This window comes from Narcine bancroftii, chromosome 4 (genome assembly GCF_036971445.1).
Source record: "Narcine bancroftii isolate sNarBan1 chromosome 4, sNarBan1.hap1, whole genome shotgun sequence".
Classification (NCBI taxonomy): Eukaryota; Metazoa; Chordata; class Chondrichthyes; order Torpediniformes; family Narcinidae; genus Narcine; species Narcine bancroftii.
This window is the reverse complement of record NC_091472.1, coordinates 210934372-210951320: the sequence shown is the minus strand read 5'-3', so window position 1 is coordinate 210951320 and position 16949 is coordinate 210934372.

Here is a 16949-nt window from a genome sequence, read left to right as displayed (position 1 = left end):
TGGAGATCTCAGGATCACACTAGAGAGGGTCGAACAGGAAGTTCCGATTCCAGATTTATTATCGGAGTACTGTTACGACCCTAAAGAACCCCAAAACCCAGCAGCAATAGATAAATGGTTTTTAAAACAAAAGTTATTTTTAATCAACTTCAAACATGAAAATAGAATCAAACTTTATTTTAACTCTATTGTTATACTATACTCTATACTAACCCAAATTACTCCCTTTTAATTCTAAGCAGACGCATATGTAATGTGTGTGTAAATTCAAGAAAAGTTCTTTGGTTCACAGTTCATTCTCACTTCTCCTTCTTCCAAGTTCTCTGGTTGCAGGTGTGAGAGATGAGTAAAACTAATATGAAAATATGAAAGATGAAGAAAACTAGTATGGATATATGTGTAATGAATAAAGCCAGTATGAATAGGATAAGGATAGATAATAGAATGTAGGAAGTAAAGTTAGTCTGAATAAGCTAAGGGTCTTCTAGCCTTTTAGACAGAATTAGCAAGTTCTGCATATAAGAGTTAGTAAGCCCTGAGAGTTGGGAAGGTATGAATAAGGACAATAACATGATGGGACACGACAGGATACCCCCTGGTCCTCCAAGTTCACAGAAACAGCACGTAGGCAGACAGGATTGCCTAATACCAAATTCATCCAGGAGGCAGAAGAATGTAAGGGGGAGGGTACTTCTATACTGAAATAAACAGTATAAAAGTTGGGTGAGCCCCAGTGTGTGTGAGTATTCCCAGGGTAAGGGGAAAGCACCCAACTTTGCATTGTTGTATAATAAATGTTCTTTGTTCTCAGTTTTTGTCTCGAGCAATTTCTGTGAAGGTACTTCTGTTTCTCACACAGGCAATCACCGTACTGTGCACAGAATTTAACATGTAAAGGTAAATGTTTACCGCTCTGGAAGGTTTTTGTAGGGTTTACAGAGAGAGATATTTGTTGATCCAGGATTTCCACAACTGAGGTATTACCACTAATCACCTCAGGGTCTCGCTGATAAAACTTACCCCATTAGGATCTTCTCGATGGTAACCTCTTTCTTCAAGCTACAACAGAGTTCCATTCCTTCCTCTATTTCAAGAGAAACATCAGACAGATAGCACTTCCAGCCATCTACTGCTCTGGAACTTGCTTTCATCAGCTTCAAACAGTTTTCCCTGGATTGCACTTTTCAGTTACTTGTCAGTGGCACTGACTGACTGAGCTGTTAACTCAACTCTCTTTTCCAACTGAAACTCCAAAGAGAGCATGTGACTCATGTCTTGCAAAACCCCCACCTTCCTGAACAAAACAGGAGTTCTTTCTTCTGCTCCCATCTGTTGCTTGTTTAGGTAAACAATCCAGGAGTGACCTTTCTGTGGTCACTTTGCAGAAAGGGTACTGATAGCAGCATGACTCCAACAAGACAATAACACCTACTTGTGAAAGGTGCTTACAATTCTCCAGAGATCCTGCAATTGTGAATTCTTCAGTCTTTCAAGTAAGATCTGTTTTAAAATGTGTGAATATATGTGACCTAATCTAAATCTTATAAATTCTCCCCTAATATTGTTACAGTCTTTTCTTTGGCATGGCTTCATGGACGAAGATTTATGGAGGGGGTAAATGTCCACATCAGCTGCAGGCTCGTTTGTGGCTGACAAGTCCGATGCGGGACAGGCAGACACGGTTGCAGCAGTTGCAGGGGAAAATTTGTTGGTTGGGGTTGGGTGTTGGGTTTTTCCTCCTTTGTCTTTTGTCAGTGAGGTGGGCTCTGCGGTCTTCTTCAAAGGAGGTTGCTGCCTGCCGAACTGTGAGGCTCCAAGATGCAGGGTTTGAGGCAATATCAGCCCACTGGCGGTGGTCAATGTGGCAGACACCAAGAGATTTCTTTAGGCAGTCCTTGTACCTCTTCTTTGGTGCACCTCTGACACGATGGCCAGTGGAGAGCTCGCCATATAATACAATCTTGGGAAGGCGATGGTCCTCCATTCTGGAGACGTGACCTGCCCAGCGCTGTTGGATCTTCAACAGCATGGATTCGATGCTGTAGGCCTCTGCCATCTCGAGTACTTCGATGTTAGGGATGAGGTCGCTCCAATGAATGTTGAGGATGGAGCGGAGACAACGCTGGTGGAAGCGTTCTAGGAGCCGTAGGTGATGCCGGTCGAGGACCCATGATTCGGAGCCGAACAGGAGTGTGGGTACATACATGACATCCCATACAACCCATACAGATTCATTTTACCTGTGGGCGTGGCAGAATTACCATTAACTGGTAGTGCAAAATAAAAACTGTACACAGCACAAACATTTAAACAAAGAAATGTAAACAGATAACCAATGTAAACAAACTGACTGTTCAATATAGAAAAACAAAAGAAAATCATTAAAGTGCTCAAAGAAGAGTCCTTAAATAAATCCCTGATTGAGTTTGTCATTGAGGAGTCTGATGGTGGAGGGGGAGCAGCTGTTCCTGAACCTGGTGGTGCGGATCTTATGGCACCTCCACCTCTTTCCTGATGGCAGCAGCGAGAACTGAGTGTGTGCTGGGTGGTGTGGATCTTTGATGATCGCTGCTGCCCTCTGACGGCAGCGTTCCCTGTAGATGAACTCAATAGAGGGGAGGGTTTTGTCTGAGATGACCTGGGGTGTGTCCGCTACCTTTTGGAGAGTTTTATGCTCAGGGGTATTGTTGTTCCCGTCCCAGACCATGAGGCAGCCGGTCAGTACACCTGTCGAAATTTGCCAGGGCTTCTGCAGAGGAAGTGGAGGTGCTGGTGTACTTTCTTCAGGATATCATTGGTGCGTTAGCCAGATGAATGTGTGGCTGAAGAGTTGGAGCAGAGGGCAGGGTTTCACATTCATGGATCATTGGGACCTCTTTTGGGGAATGTCTGACCTGTACAAAAAGGACTGACTACACCTGAAATGGAGAGGGACCGATATCCTGGCAGGTCTGAGTTAGCTAAAGGTGTCGGGAGGGTTTAAATTAGTTTGGCAGGGGGATGGGAGCCAGAAAGTGAGTGCAGAGAATAGGTGGAAAGGATGATGCTTGAGGGTTGGTGAGGGAGGATGGACAGGGGAGGTAGCAGAAATGAAGTCAGTTGGAGGGTTTGAAATGTACATGTTAGAAACAGAATTACCTTTAAAGAAATTGCTCGAGACAAAAATTGAGAACAAAGAACATTTATTATACAACAATGCAAAGTTGGGTGCTTCCCCTTACCCTGGGAATACACACATACACTGGGGCTCACCCAACTTTTATACAGTTTATCTCAGTATAGGAATAACCCCCCCCCCCCCTTACATTCTTCTGCCTCCTGCTGGAGAGGTTTGGCATTAGGCAATCCTGCCTACGTGCTGTTTCTGTGCACTTGGAGGACCAGGGGGTATCCTGTCAGTGTCTTCTCATGTCATTATCCCCATTGTCCTTATTCATAACCTTGCCCTTGTCCCCATTCACACCTTTCCAACTCTCAGAGCTACAGTCCCTTCATACTAATCCTGTCTAGGGTTTACTAATTAAATATGCATAACTTGATAAATCTGTGTATGGCTTACTAATTATATATGTAGAACTGGCTAATACTGTCTAAGGTTTTCTAATTATTTATGCAAGCCTTGCTAATTCTATCTGGGGCGTGGAGACCCTTATCTCGTTCAGACTAACTCTACTATCATCAATTGTCTGTCCTTATCTCCTTCAGTTAGTGGACTTGCTGCTCTAGGAGATTCTTATCTTACTCAGACAGTGCCTTCTAATATCCATGTCTCATGTTGTTTGTACTGGCTTCATTCATTTACTTATGTATCAATTTTATTTTCTTCATTTCTTCATGTTCATATTGCAATATCAGTTTTTCTCATCTCTCACATACAGGAAGTATTTGAATTAAAGGAATTGAACTTGGAGCGTGGATCTGTATGTGGAATCATGATGTTGTGGCCATTACAGAAGCTTCACTAACATGAGGCCAGAATTGGCTGATGCAGATGAACACTGTGGCAAAGTATTCATGTAGGGCCCTGTGAGACATGAAAATATGAAAGATGGGGAAACTAGTACAGACACATGGAGTGATGGATTAAACCAGTATGAACAGGCTAAGCATGGAAATTAGGATGCAGGAAGCAGAGTCAGCCAATGTAAGATAAGAACCTTCTAGTCCTTTCGACAGGATCAGTGAGCCCACCATATGAATAAGATAAGGAGAGGCAAGGAATAATAGAATGTAGGAAGAGGTAGTCTGGGTGAGATAAGGGTCTCCTAGCCCTAGACAGAAGTACCAAGTTCTACATATATAATTAATAAGCCTTACACAGATTTATCAAGTTATGCATATTAAATTAGTAAACCCTAGACAGGATTAGCGAACTCTGCATATGAAGAGACTGTAGCTCTGAGAGTCGGTGTGTCCAAGGATTCCGGACACAAGAGAGGCCACACTGGATCTGGTTCGGGGGATGAACCTGGTCAGGTGGGGGACCTCTCGGTGGGGGAGCATAATCAGTGAGAGTGACCACAACTCCCTGAGCTTTAGCATCATTAAGGAAGCGCATTAGGAATAGCTACTGGATCCTGGTAAGAGGAATATTACTTACCTGTTAGTATGGAAGGTGTGAGTACCAAGGGAAATAGTCCTAAGGAAGGATGGGATGATCAGATAACTAAGCAAAGTCCGTTAGGATTAATGCTATCTGATTGAGGTCCGGGGAGAACCCGTGGGAAAGACAAACAGTCCATGGTCAGGTATTGCTGTCTGGAATGGGTTAAAAACCCAATAAAAGGGAATTTGGTATATTGGCCAAAGTTCGGATCCGATGAGGACTGGATGTGTCAGGCATTGAACATCTGGCTCTATCAAAATCAAAGAGATAATATTGAGAGCAGAGAATATGCCGCCTGCTGGCTCAGTTTATCGGTTGATCAACTGGTTTTGAATGAAAAGGAATGTAAGGACAAGAAGGATGAGGAACCTTTTGTCCCTGAAACACAAGGATGGGATGTGTTACATTCCCTTCCTCCACCTTATGCTCCTCCTATGCCGGCTCCTATCTTTCCCCTCTCTCCCATGCTCTACCCTTCTTCACCTTCCCCTCCTTCCCCAAAGCTAAAGGGAGAAGAAAGTAGGGATGGTATGATGACCCATTCACAAAGTACTAGATTACCATCTCAATTGACAAGAGAGGGAGGAGACTTTGATTCAGAACAGTGTGAGACCCTCCGGGAGGGAAGGGCAGAACCCTTTGATTCATTTCCCAGAGAGCAGGAACCTAGACATTATAAAGGAGAGGATAAGTCAGAAATTAACTGGATGAGACCTTTACGGGAAGTTCCCATGGGAGGGGGGTCTCAGTTTCGTAAATGTGCCCCTGACTAGTACGGTGCGTAACTTTAAGAGAGAAATGACCTCCCTGATAGAGAATCCTCAGGGATGTGCTGAACAATTAGATAAATTTTTGGGACCAAACATATATATACATGGGATGAGTTAACATCAATCTTTCGGGCTCTGTTCACTTTGGATGAACATGGAATGATTCGCCAGGCAGGGATTAGAGTCTGGGATAGGGAACACCAAGGGGGACCAGAGGTGATACTTGGGGAACTTAAATTTCCCCTGGCAAAACCAAATTGGGATAAGAATACTAATGATGGTCGCCAATTAATGGAGTTAATCTGATAAAAGGTATCAAGGAATCTGTTCCAAAGGGACAGAATTTTAAGAAAGCATTTGAGGTTCCCCAAGGTCCCGAGGAGACCCCCTCTGCATTTCTGAATAGATTGCATACGGCCATACAGCAATATGGGGGTCTGGATATAGAATCCCCAGCGGGTGTACAATTAGGCTTCGTTACAAATTCAGCCCCAGACATTAGAAGGAAATTGCAGAAGACTGAGAATTGGCATGAACAGGGAATAACACAGCTTTTACAGATCGCACAAAGGCCATACGTCCAGAGATCTGAGGATAAACAGAAAGGAAAGGCTAAGATTTTGATGCAGGCAGTCAAGGAAGTCATGGAGGGACAGCAAGGAAAGGGTAGGGGCTGTGTGCCAGCTCCTGGACATTGGGAGGAGTGCCGGGAGTGGGAGAGTACAGACCAGAGCAGGGGCAAGGGTAGAGGGGAATTCTGGGGACGACGACCGTTCCCGGGACCTTGTGGTAATTCCGGTAGGAATTTGGAAACAGGGGCATTAGTTTGCTACCATTGTAAAAAGGAGGGACATTTTAAGAGAGAATGCCCAATGCGAGCCAGGGAGACGCGATCTTACGCACTGATGGAAGCAGATTATGAACGGGGGGGTCACGGTTCTCAGTTAATACACACCGTGGGGCTGCATGGAGAACCATTGGTAAATTTAAGCATAGGACCCAACAGTGACAAGATGACCTTTTTAGTAGATTCTGGGGCAGCCCGGTCTAGTATTTTACAACCACCCGAGGGTGTTAAGATAGAGGGGACAGTGATGATTTCGGGAGTAGGAGGAAGAGATTTTACGGTCCCTGTATTAAGGAATGTAAGAATACAAATGGGAGAGAAGATAGTAACGGAGGACATTCTACTAGTTCCCCAAGCTGGAGTTTGTTTGTTAGGACAAGATTTACAGGACCAATTGGCTATTGGCACCAGACCACAGGAATCGGGTATCGGGCTTCAATTGTATGTATTAACCGAGGAGGATCGGGAACTAATAAATCCTGGAGTATGGGCAAAAAGAGGCAATAGAGGAGTGTTAGATATTCCTCCCTTGCAAGTTACTTTAAAAGATCCTGAGCAAGTAATTAAACGAAAGCAGTATCCAATTCCGATGGCTGGCTGAAAGGGGCTGCAGCCAGTAATTGACCAGTTGGTGAAAGATGGTATACTCGAACCTTGTATGTCACCTTTTAATACCCAAATTTTGCCTTTCCAGAAACCAGACGGTGTGGCCACCGGAGTACTAACACAAGAGAGGGCAGGCTGTAGACAGCCAGTTGCTTTTCTGACAAAAGTTTTAGACCCTGTTTGTCGTGGTTGGCCAGAATGTGTGCAAGCCATCGCAGCCACTACTATTTTAGTTGAGGAAGGACGAAAGATTACGTTTGGTACCCCAATGATAGTTCACACCCCTCACACAGTCCGCAATATTCTCTTACAATATGCTGGAAGGTGGCTTACAGACTCTAGAATTTTAAAATATGAAGCGATCCTAATAGATAGGGATGATTTGACCCTGATTACGAATAAAAAACACAATCCAACAGCTTTCTTGGTTTCTCCAAATTCTGACAATACCATAAATGATTTAGAGCATGTATGTTTAGAGGTAATTGATTTACAGACCAAAATTAGAGAGGATTTAAGCGATGAGCCTTTACAGGAGGGTGAAAGGTGGTTTATTGATGGATCTTCCCGTTGCATTGATGGCACTCACTATAGCGGATATAGTGTAGTGGATGGGAAGGAAGGAGTAGTGATTGAAGCCGGTCACCTTCCCGATCATTGGTCAGCACAATCTTGTGAATTGTATGCCCTCTGTAGAGCTCTCCAGGGTCTAGAGAACAAGGTGGGCACGATCTACACAGACTCAGATTACGCTTTTGGTGTAGTGCACACCTTTGGGAAGATCTGGAAAGAGCGGGGAATGATAACTGGGAAAGGACAAAAGTTGATCCATGAAAACTTAATTGTCCAATCTCTAGATGCTCTTACATTACCTGAGGAAATAGCTGTAGTTCATGTACGGAGCCATCAAAGTGGTGACAGTCCTGAAGCACAGGGGAACAGACAGGCAGATGCAGCTGCCAAACAGGCTGTGCTCACGGAGAAAATATTCATGCAGCTGTTACTGCCCACCCTATATGAGGTTCAAAAGACTCCCATCTTTTTACGGGAAGAGGAAGTTTACATGAAAAAACAGGGAATGCGTCAAACTGCTGATGGGTTGTGGTGGACGGCAGAAGGACGCCAAGTGCTGAACAAAACCTTGGCTCGGCAAATTATTGATCAGCTCCACTGGCAGACACACTGGGGAACACAGACACTTGTGGATACTTTTGTACAGTATTTTCATTGCTCGGGAATATACACTATAGCCAAGCAAAGTACTCGGGGTTGTCCAATCTGTCAGAGTAAGTAAGAAAGTTATGCACCAGGTAATGCCTGGTGGTCGCGATATAGCTGTACGCCTGTTTCAACGGATACAAATTGACTTTACGGAATTACCTAAGAAAGGGGTTTACAAATACCTCCTGGTGATGGTAGATCATTTCACACGATGGGTTGAGGCTTTCCCGACCCCTAATGATCATGCCAGCATCGTTATCAGGATACTACGATTCCACGATATGGTATAATTCATACCATTGACTCAGATCGAGGTAAACATTTTACCTCTCAGGTACTCCAGGGTGTGTTTAAAATACTGGGAATAGATTGGCAGCTACATACCCCATGGCAACCCCAGAGCTCAGGCCGCGTTGAACGAATGAATCAGACCTTGAAAAATCAGTTCACTCGACTTCATGAGGAAACTGGTCTCTCCTGGATTAAATGCTTACCCTTAGCTTTAATCAGGACTCGCACAGGCCCTCATAAGGATCTTGCTGTCTCAGCATATGAGATGATGTTTAGTCTTCCTTACATGGGATTCCACATTAATACCCCTACCCCTGAGGCTAACGACCAGTACATATCCAAATATTTAAAGGGACTTTCTGCCTCTCTATACGAATTAAAACAGAAGGGTTTATTAGCTCAAAACCCACCACTGGAGTATCCTATTCATTCTATTAAACCTGGTGATTGGGTATATGTAAAAGCATGGCAAGATCACCAACTAAAACCTGTCTGGGATGGCCCCTATTGTGTACTTTTGATTACAGACACTGCCGTGCGAACGAAAGAAAAGGGATGGAGCCACATACAATTAATTAAACGAGCTGCTGATCCACGGACTAACAACATTGATAATCTACCCTCCATCTGGCGTGCAGTCCCTCATCCTTCTGATCTAAAAGTTACACTACGCCGGGAAAAAGTGCTGTAATGCTATTTTTACGATTTGTTGTTATGTTTACTTGTTGGTTCCCAATTTTTGGGAAATCACCAAATTGCTCATGATGTATTAAGTCCTCCTGGAACAGGGGCAGCAGAGGTGACAATTATTTACCTTTAGAATGTAGACAGGGCGCAGGCATAGTGGGGGTATGGGTTATTTTCGGATCCCAAAGTGGACCAGGGGAACAGAACGGACCTAGGGGAATAGATTTGATTTGTATTTCGGCCTCTACAGGTATTAAAAAGAGGAGTTTTAAAGAGATAGCACAAAGAAGATGGTGGGACAATGACAGACAGAATGTTAGTCAGGATTGTACATGTAGCAGAGATAGAGTGAATACATATGCTAATGTTCACAGACAGGCTGCAACTCATAGGTTCAGTGATACTTATGCTAATGTTCGCAGACAAGCTGCAACTCACAGGTTAAGTGACAAGAAACACCCCTCCCCAACTTGGTCTCCTGTAAATCATCCTTTGGGTCACACAGACATTCGGAATGTTAAGAACCACCACTGTAAGGGGAGTTCCAGTTGTAAATGACTAATAAGCTGCTCCAGAACACCACAGCTGCTTGGCATTTAAATCGTTTAATCAGACTCCAGGCAGCCTTGGAGATCATCACCGAACATTTATGGGCTGAAGAAAGACGACAGATATGAGCCACAGTTCAACAAAACCGCCTGGCTCTCTGCTGAAGGCAGCGTTTGTGAAAGACTGGTTAATGACAATGCTCACAACAGTCAGGCGGTTAAAGACACTTCTTCAGGAGTTCGAAAATCTTCCCATGCCCAGGTTCAGACTTGGCAACCTTGGTCCGGTGTGGGATGGACTAGACTTTTTATTGGTAACTGCAGTCTGATACCCACAGCCCTTATAGCAGCTGGACTCGCTATTCTGGCCATTATGGTGCTCCCCTGCCTTAAAGACTTGTGTGCAGTATTTAATTCAACGGACCCCTCGTCAGATCACTATAACCCAAAGGATGTATGTTTCCCAAATTCTGTCTGATGATGCTGAGACTGCAGTTCGTTTACTGACCCGCTGGGAAAAAGACCAAGTTTACAAGTAATACATTCCAGTTGAGAATTCACGAAGCGTAGCTAAAAGAAAAGTGAGGATTGTGAGAGATGAGTAAAACTAATATGAAAATTTAAGAGATGAAGAAAGCTAGTATGGATATATGTGTAATGAATAAAGCCAGAATAGGATAAGGTAGATAATAGAATGTAGGAAGTAAAGTTAGTCTGAATAAGATAAGGGTCTTCTAGCCTTTTAGACAGAATTAGCAAGTTCTGCATATAAGAAAATAGTAAGCCCTGAGAGTCGGGAAGGTGTAAATAAGGACAATGACATGATGGGACACCGACAGGATACCCCCTGGTCCTCCAAGTTCACAGAAACAGCATGTAGGCAGACAGGATTGCCTAATGCCAAACTCATCCAGGAGGCAGAAGAATGTAAGGGTGAGGGTACTTCTATACTGAAATAAACTGTATAAAAGTTGGGTGAGCCCCAGTGTGTGTGTGTATTCCCAGGGTAAGGGGAAGCACCCAACTTTGCATTGTTGTATAATAAATGTTCTTTGTTCTCAATTTTTGTCTTGAGCAATTTCTGTGAAGGTACTTCTGTTTCTCACACTTTGATACCCCTACCAATTAGATAGTTATCAATTTCCTGTTTAAGTCCCTGGGAATGGACACAATATATCCCAGGCTGCAGGAGGAAGTGATGGAAGAGATAGCTGGAGTGTCTTGGCCACAGGGGAGGTGCTGGAGGATTGGAGAGTGACAAATGTAGTCCCCTTGTTTAAAAAAAGGTAATAGGGAGAATCCTGGGAATTATAGATCAGTGTCAGTGGTGTGCAAACTATTGGAGAGGATTCTTAAGGATAGGATCTATGAGCATTTGGAGGTCCAGTCTACTCAAGGATAGTCAGCATGGCTTTGTGAAGGGAATGCCTCATGAGCCTAATTTAGTTTTTAAAGGAGGCAACAAAAGAAATTGATGAGAGTAGGGCAGTAGATCTGATGTATCTGGATTTTAGTAAGACCTTTGACAAGGGTCCCATGTTCAGAAAGTTATGAGGCATGGGATCCATGGAACCATGGCTGTGTGGACACAGAATAGGCTTGCCTATAGAAAGCAGAGGTTCATAGTAGATGGAACATATTCTGCCTGGAGGTCAGTGACTAGAGAAGTTTTGCAAGGATCTGTTCTGGGGTCCCTGCTCTTTGAGATTTTTATCAATGACCTGGATGAAGATGTTTTTGTGTTTGGTGGGTTCAGAGAGAAAAGTCTGGACACAAATGTTACCTTCACACATAACTTTTATTAACACACAGGAGAGAACGTCAAATGATACTCAACTACTATATTACTAAACAACTACGTCGACATTCACATCGGAACCAGGATGGTCTCCAATACCAGTGGCCACCTATACATGCTCACACATGTGCATACACTCTACAGACGGGGACTGTAAAGGTTAAAACCTTGTGTCTTAGTTAATTTTGTGCCTGTCTCTTTAAGAGAACTGTTGTTTGTAGTGTTTATTTGCCCAGGCTAACGACTTGCTTTTTTCTACAAGATATGAAGCACGAGAATATTGTTTGTTTGTTTTTGATGTCTAAGTTTTTGTATCTCTATATATCTTTGTATTTTATAACAGTCTTTAGCCATTGCTTTTGTTACATCAACTTTTAAGTAATAGAGTCTATAGGACTATCTTCATACAGTAAGTGCTTTGTTAGTCACCGTTATGAAAATCTTGTGGCAAAGCTATGCAAAATGTTTACCTGTTCTATCAATGAATTAAAACTACATAAAGTAACAGCCACAGAGTATGATTTGTTGGATTAAAGAGATTGAAATTTGGGGTATTGCAGCTCACATTCTCGAATATGATACTCTGAAATTAGGATATATTAGAATAAGGAAAATGTCATCTACATTTTGATTTAAAGAAAAAAATTAATTGTGAATTTTATTCAGAAGAAAGGCTCATAGAATTTGTCTAAAAGAATTAACAACTTAATTTAAAGCCAAGAGACATCCACACTGTAACAATAGAATATTCTATTGTATGTGAAACTTTCTGTGAATTGCACAGTTTGAAATTGAGCCAAAAGCTGGCTATCCACCTGTGTCCTGGTAGCAGAATTGACAGGAAGCCCAGAAAAGTTCTTGTAAACATAAACATTTAGATTTTTAAAAAGCTTGTGTGCAGAAGCACAGAGACAATTCTGCCAGCAGCAATTCTCTTAGAGGAACCAGGTAAGATATAAAAATTTGTTTACAGTTCTCAGGAACTAGAAGCAAGGGCAGAAGCCAGGTTGCAGTGTGAAGAACAAGAAGTTTTGTTGGGCTAAAGACCTTGAGCAAACAGATCCTCACACTTGGCAGGACATTGGAACCAGTAGCCAAAGAAGAAGCGGTTTCAACTAGCAAGCAAGAAGAAGACTCTGTCAAGGGACTGCAGGTCTCATTCACTGGCTTAAATGTTAGTGGAACTGGACCAGATGAATGTATGTTGCAAAGCCCCACTGGAGCTGTACCAAGCAAAATGCAAAAGATAGAGACTCAATCAGCGGTATCTGAAAGTTCAGATGTGAATCCTGATTATTGCATTTCCCAGGTTATAAGTGCAGGAAGATCTTCAGTCTTCAAAGGCTTCATGCGTATCAGCTCTGCACAAGCAAACCTGGCTACTGTCCATTCACAACAACAGTGGTTGGAGAAAAGATGTGCTTTAGAGGATAGGGAGGTTCAAATCAAAATTCATCAACTTAAGTTACAAATGGCTTGTGAAGAACAAAACTTTATTTTGAGAATTTGGATGTTAGTGAGAAACAGCTTTCGCCAGAGGTCTTGATTGTGAATAAAGTGAAGGAGATTATGGATCATTAAACCATACAACCTGACTCTTGTGAGAGTCATTTTAAAGAGAAATTGTCTGATAAACACTTGAAAGCCAATCTTGATGTTAATTTAGCTAAAAGTGTATTTTGTCAAACTCAGGTGACATATATTGGTTGTGCTGTTGACCAAGGAAAATTGGGGAATGTTCAGGTTAAAGTTCAGATAATTTCTGAATTTCCTATGCCCACGGATAAGAAAGCTGTTAGGAGGTTTTTAGGAATGGTTGGATATTATAAGAAATTCTGTAAAAACTTTGCTGACATTGTTCTTCCCAATTCATATTTTGAAGAAGAATGAAATTATTATTTGAACAGCCATGTGTCAGAAAGCATTTGACAAACTTGTACTTAAATCACATGAAAAAAGGACAACTGTTCTGGATTTACTATTTGTTCACTGTGGATTAATATCACATATTTATATTGATCTATTGGATTTAAGATTAAAATGGCTAAGATTAAAAATTATTGGGAACGTGATCTTAATATAACTTTTTCAGACATGGATTGTTATTCCACTCTTAGTTTGATCAATGAATCTTCATTTTGTGAAATGCACTGTTTATTACAATTAAGGTGGTACACAGAATACACACATCTAAACTTAAATGATTCCGTTTCCATGCGGATGTTGATCCCTTGGGGGTGCATCAATTTTATTAACTATAATTTTTTTTTAAAAAAGCACAGAACAGTGTTGAACAGTCACTGAAACCTGAGAAGTTCATCATCGACCCTCAATCGCTTGATACCCCGAAAACATTCAAACTCTGGCTACACTGTTTTGAAGACTTCTGCCGGCGGCCACGGACGTTATCACCACAGATGCTAACCAATTGAGATTACTCTTCTCGTGAGTCAGACCCCAAGTATTCCCAATGATCAGCGACACATGGTGGCCATGAAGACTCTGAAGCCACAGTATTTCAAGAAAGTAAATGAAGTCCATGCCAAGCACCTCCAGGCCCCTGAAAGCAGTAATTCAATGAGTAAAGTGCCGAGTACCCGCGGGGCCTCCGGAACCTATGTCAGCCTTCCAAAACACTGAGGACTGCATCTGGGATGCTACATGGCCGGTATCCACTTCAGGTACATTAGACAGAGATGCCTAGAACTTGATCCTGTACTTGATCTACAGAGGGCAATTAAGCTGACAGAGACACTGGAGGTGTCCCTCCAAAACTCGGATGATTTCTTGTTCACCTCTTGGTCGTTGCGGGTGCTGCTATCTTGGGATGGAGGAATAGTCCCACGCCATGAGTGACTGGTCACTCACACCATCCCACTCCCCTTGTGACCTGATCTCAGCTGCCATTATGGGTGATCACTCCAACTGCTACTTCTATGGGTAGGTTAAGCAACCAAGGAAACACTGCCTGCCACTAGGTGCAGGAAAAAGGGACATTATATCAAAGTTTGCCAATCCAAACTGTCTGCGAAACCTAGCAGTGCTATGTGCGGATAGTCACCATTCCAGACAGCACGATCGGTGCCACCTCCTCTATCAACCAGCGATGCCATGTGCAAGTCACGGGAGCTGCCATTTTGGACCATGCAGCAAATAGCATCTTGTCAGGCATACGACACCACAGGGGAAACAGCGAGGGCGGCCATCTCAGGATCGTGAGCACCCATCGGACTCAGACAGGGAGTCAATACTGGCCTCCGTCACCCTGAACAAGAGGCACCACACAAACTTGCCAGGTTTGTGACGTCCAGGTAAACATGCACGTTACCAACTGTTTATTCAATAGTACAGAAAGTTTTATTCCCCCTGATCCACTAAGCGCTTATCCTTTAAAGTACAGCCCACCAAACACAAGATAGCACTCACATCCAAATCACACACGGCAGCCATCCATGGGTCCTACTTAGTGACCCTAACTATTGGAGGCATAGTTTATAAATATTTCAGGCTACTCGTCATGCCACAACTCTGTGCCCCCTTGCTACTGGGGCTGGACTTCCAGTGCCAACTTCAGAAAGTGACATTGAAATTCGATGGGCCACATCATTTCTAACAAACAGTTCACAGATGGCCCTCAGCGTGCGACCTGTGGTCTCTCAACTCTCAAGGTTAATGCCCCCCCCCCCCCACTGTTTGCCAACTTCACCCCCAACTGCAAGTCAGTGGCCACCAGAACTAGACACTTGTTGGGCGAGGGCATCATCGAGGCCAGCAATAGCTCTTGGAGAGCCCAGGTGGTTGTGGTAAAGAACAGGGAAAAGAATTGAATGGTCATAGATTACAGCCAGACCATCAACCAGTGTACGCCCTCCACCATATATCCAATTCGGTCAACTAGATCACACAATATGAATGACCTGAAGTCGGTAAATCACCAGCTCTTGTTCCGCCCAGAAGATCACCAGTATACGGCATTCGAAGCTGATGGCCACCTCTACCACTTCCTCCAGGCTCCATTCAGCAACATCAACGGGGTTTCAATCTTCCAGCAGGAGATGGACTGCATGGTGGACTATAAGCTGCAAGCAATCTACCCATACCTTAATAATGCAACCATCTGTGGTCAGGACCTGCAAAATCACATTGCAAATCTCCGTAAGTTCCTTCGGGCAGCAAAATGCTTGAATCTTACTTATAATGAGGACAAGCGTGTGCTCTGGACAATACAACTAGCCATCCTCAGCTGCATAGTTGAGAACGGCACCTTTGTCCCTGACCTTGACCGCATGCATCCATTGCTGGAGCTACCTCTCCCATGTATCCTCAAAGCACTGCAGAGATGCCTCTGGTTCTTCTCATATTACACTCAAAGGGTGCCAACTATGCAGCCAAGATTCACCCAATGGTCAGAGCCACCACGTTTTCCCTGCCGGCAGAGGCCCAAGCTATATTTGATCTTATCAAGGACAACATTGCCAAGGCAACCATGCATGCCATAAGACCACACCATTCCAAGTTAAGAGCAATGCATCCGACTTTGTTCTAGCTGCCACACTTCACCAAGTAGACAGACCTGTTGCCTTCTTCTCACTCACCCTTCAGGGCCCTGAAATTCGCCACTCTTTCATCAAGGAGGTCCAGCCCATCATGGAGGCTGTACGCCACTCGATGCACTACCTCACCAGAAAATTATTCACTCTCTTCATCGATCAGCATGTGGTCGGATTCATGTTGAATAATAAGCAGAGGGGAAAAATCAAGAACGACAAGATCCTCAGGTGGAGAATCGAACCGTCCACTAACAATTAAATCATCCTCTACCAGCCTGACATCCCCTGGGCGCTCTATCCCGTGGGACCTGTGCCAGTGTCCAAATGGACACTGTAATAACCTCTGACACTTGGGATTGCCTAGGTTTTTCCATTTTATTAAAGCTCAGAACCTACCATACTCCGTTGAGAAAGTCCGAACAATGACTAAAATCTGCCAGGTCTGCACCAAATGCAAACGGCAATTCTATCAACTGGACAAGGCACATCTGATCAAAGCTTACCTGCCCCTTTGAGCATCTAAGCATTGATTTTAAGGGGTTGCTCTTCCCTTCCTTACAATCTTCAATGAATACTCAAGTTTCCCTTTCACCATCCCCTACCCGGACATGACCACGGCCAGTTATCAAGGCCCTCCCCGCTATCTTCACACTCTTCCTGGCTTCATCCATAGCGACCGGGAGATCTCATTCATGAGTGATGAGCTGCAGTAGTACTTGTTGGCCAGGGGCATCGCCACAAGCAGGACCACCAGCTACAACTCTAGAGGGAATGGGCAAGTGGAAAGGGAGAATGCCACGGTCTTGAAAACCATCCTCCTGGCACTGAGGTCACGGGGCCCCTCTGTCTACCAATGGCAAGAAGTCTTCCCAGATGCACTCCACTCTGTCCAGTCATTTTGATGTATGGCTATTAACAACATGCCTCATGAATTGGATGTTTGGTTTCCCTAGGAAGTCTGCGTCAGGGACTATGCTGCCCGCCTGGCTTTCCTCCCCACGACTGGTCCTGCTTCAGAAGCACAC